At 39.5% G+C, this 3969-nt stretch overlaps 1 pseudogene; it reads right to left on the reverse strand.

Moving 5' to 3' along the window:
- Positions 1-1178: 1178 nt before the first annotated feature.
- LOC118751461 overlaps positions 1179-3969 on the reverse strand; it is a 4542-nt pseudogene continuing 1751 nt past the window's right edge.

Below are 3969 nucleotides of genomic sequence, written 5' to 3' on the forward strand. Positions count from 1 at the left end.
AAATTCTGCTACTGAATCTGCCTGACGAATAAAGGTATCCATTTTTGACAACCAAAGACCACTCAACTGGACGCAAGAAAAGAAATTTGTCTGTAGTAATAGAAATCGCCGATTTGTAGGGAAACATTGCCACTAAAAACGCTTAGCACGAAATAAGCCTGATTCTTATAAGAACAAAAAAGGATATCTTGTATATTTAAATACCGATTTATTTATTTTCAAGCCAAGTAAGACTGTCGAATACGTAATTACGTATGTGTATGTGCGTATATGCAAAAATGTGCAAGTCACTCGCCACCCAACTTATCAAATATGTGATATACGTGTGTAAATAATTGATATTCACAATATGCAGTTTATTTAAAATTTCTGATGAAGAAATTGTGTTTATTCAAGCGCGGCTGTGATTTTATGCAACAAACAAATAAATGGGGGAAACAATCCAGTGAAGTGATCAGCAATATGTACAAGCGCGCCACTAATAATCGACAAGTGCACTGTGAAAAGAAACCAAAGGAGTTTCGCAAAATATACTTGAAGTTACGCGATTAATAAAATGCAAATAAAGTGAAAGCCAGTAAAATGAGAAAAAACTAAATTCTGTGCTTTGCAAGAAAAGAATAAATTTTATCAATCTTGTGCTTCGGTAAATGCGACTGGTATTTTTTACACAAACGACACCGTATTAAGAATCAAAATGGACGTTCGCGCAATTCATTAACGTGAATATCAAAAAACGTGAAAATGTTCTATTTTTTTGTTTTCGGAAAAATATATAAGCACTGAGTTTTCTCCCCTTTTTATTTTTACAAAATAATCACGCGCGCTTTTTTTTTTTTGTTAAGATTCGTACACACACAAGTGCAATGAAATTCAACCACGTACCTTAATGTGTTGTTATATGCCGTGTAGTGCGATATGCTGGTTTGTTAAAGAATGTGTCGCTGAAACTAGTGGTGCTGTGATGCAAATGTGATGATGTGATGCAAACGTGCTACTTGTGGTCAATGTGATGAAGCCGGTTAAGCGATTTCAACAGCCGGTTAAGCGATGATGATGTGGTGCGAAAAACTCAGGTTGTAGATGTAGGCGAACGTGATGCTGTCGTGACCAATGTGGAAAAATGTTGAGGCAGTTGAAAAACTCAGATGAGATGCTGTGTAGACTGTATAATGTGGTTACTTTTTAGGCTCGAAGACCAATATTGAACGAGCAACACCCAGAAATGGTACGACGTACATTTGCTCCATGGTAGCAGTTACCTTTTTCGACTTATAATTTTTGGAAAAACTTATATGACTTAAATCTTTACGGATTCGTTCTTTCACAAGGGAACCGTACTTTGGAACAACATTGCAGCCATCGGATATAACATATCCGGTCTCGGCATCAACGGCTGCTATGACTTCATCCAGTGTCACTTTAGAGCCTATGGTGCTATTTGCATTATCCCAGTTACCGTTTACGTTCGGTATGAAGCAATTATGTAAGGCATCAATGTGAAATTTTGTAATTTTTTGCGTTTGTATGTCGAAACGTTGTTTGGCCATACAAAGGGGATCCGCTTCTACTTCATACGTGGGAAATATACGCATTGGTGCCTCCTCAATCATTGCTTGTTCAATGGACATTTTATAGTCGAGTAACTGTGATTCAAACTGATTTACGACTGTGTTACTCACTTGTGGTTCTGCTTGCTCTTCAATTTTAAGAGTTTCGTCTACATTCTCTTTTTCTAAAATGGCAGCAGCGGCTTCAGCTTTTAAAGTGTTTAGTGGATCATCATCATCATCGAAATCTAGGTCGAATATGGATTTTTTAGGCTTTGGACGTGTTGAGGGTGATGGAGACGTCTCCTGTGGCATCTGCTTTAGTTCAGATACCCCAGGAATTATAGTGCTTCCACCAGTTGCCTCACTCCTTACAACCGTTTTATCAAAGGTTCGCTCTTGAGAAGCGCTTTGCCTATTGTTTTGCTCAGGTACTACTTTTATAGTCTCTATTTCAGCTTCCTGCGCTTTAATAGATTCCTTTTGAGCACGGTTTTCTGGAGAAATTTCAGTAATTTTGCAAGTACACGGTATTGATTCTTCCGTAAATTTCAACTCAATAGCAGTTATATTCGGTACAGGTGGCAATTTTTTAAAGATTTCAAGCAACTGTCTCTCAACGGCGGCAATTTGATTCGCGGTATCACTACTTTGCATTTCGGTCGTAGACCGCGGAATAGCAGTAATTTTTACTGAAGAAAGGAATTGTGAATTACTGTTGCTATCAATGGATAAAGAACGCTTTAAGTGCTGAGGTAATGCGGATCTATCGCGTGATGGTTCTGAAGTGACTGTATCGCTAGTAGTTTCACCTTCGTCAGCATGTGTATTATTTAGGAAATTATCAGGTGTAAATCGTGTCGTCCCGATAGACATAGTAGCATTAGTTGAACAAGCATCGAATGTGTGCGGCGATTGCAAGGAAGGTTCTGAACAAGATGATGTGGGACGAGAGGTTTGTTGCTGTGGTACTGGCCAGCCGCTTGAAGTCGGCGAAGACGAAGTGACGGCTATACCTAATTTTCGGTTTTGCATTTCAGCATACAGCTCTTTTGTGGTTTTGACCTTTTTATTTCCACTACCCAAAGATGTCATGAGCATTTGGGAAGTGAGACTTGTCTCTTTTGCAATAACAGAATCAACACCCTTAGATCCTTTTTTACGACCTCGCTTTCTAGGTAGTTTTTTTGTCCGACGAAACAAGAGTATTTGAAGCCGCAACAATCGTAGCTTCCATAGTATTCGAGGGTGGAATTTTTTGTGGGAAAAATGCCGGTGCTGGTACTGCTTGCGACGTTGATATGTTTGCAGCCCCAACTGTTTTTTGTTGGGGATTCGAACTATCTTGTTTTCTTTGGGCCTGAAAAGCATGCACAATTTTATCATTACTAACTATATCGATGAGATCCATTTGAGAAGCTTGACTATTCGAATTGCTGTCATTAGAATTTGAGCCAACTTCTCGACATGGCATAATTTTTGTTGCCGAGTGTCCAGTTTGTAATGAAAAGCTATTTGTAGGAACCTGTTTTGGAGAAACGGTGCGACGGTGCGCATTGAACACAATTAATTCGTTGCCAGAAGTTGTCGAAGGCAATGTATTGCCTTGCTTGAATTTTCCAGTGAAAGTTAAGTCAGATGTTGATAAGTTTAAAGGCGCATGGCTACTGTTACTAGTCCATGACTTTACTTTATTTGTGTCATCAACAGGATTTGTAGAGCCTTCTGGAGGAAACATAGAGCTAACTGAGCTGTTATCCAGAAGTGAAAGGATTTCTGGATATGCTAAGCGAGATTTGTCTTCCTTAACAAAGGACGTAAATTGTTCTGCGTTGTCCCCAGATTGCTGACGACGTTGTGGGTTGGATGAATTTTCATCTAATACAGCAGACATTTTGACACCATCGATGTTATCTATACCACCTTGAGCATTGACGTCAACCTTATCTCTGCGTTTTTTCTCCTTTTTGAGTTTTTTTTGATTTCAAAGATGGGAATGCCGAAGTAGTTATGTTGGGTTTGCTATCTAAGTTAGCGGATTGTGCTTTGTTTGGTTTAGACGACGCTATTTTGCAGCCAACTGCGGGGTTAATAAGTGCAGAGACGCCTGCAAAAAAGCTTGGCGCCTTTCAAGCTAATGTAACAAAGGCAACATGTAAAATGTGCAACAGCAATGCACACAAGCTATCAAAGTGCGACAGATTTTTGCGTCTAAAGCCGACGGAGCGAGTAGATTACGTGAAGAGCATTCGCAGTTGCTTGAATTGTCTATCTGCTGGGCAGCACTTGTCATTCGAGACATCACAAGTTGCTCCATATGCCAATTCAGCCAAAAGCAACAACTGATCGATCGGGTAACGTAGAATCTACTACAAACCAGGCTCAATCAAGACGCGAATCTGAAAAAGGAAACATCAAA

This window comes from Rhagoletis pomonella, unplaced genomic scaffold (assembly GCF_013731165.1).
Source record: "Rhagoletis pomonella isolate Grant_MI unplaced genomic scaffold, Rhpom_1.0 Rhpom_scaffold_00716, whole genome shotgun sequence".
NCBI classification, from domain to species: Eukaryota; Metazoa; Arthropoda; class Insecta; order Diptera; family Tephritidae; genus Rhagoletis; species Rhagoletis pomonella.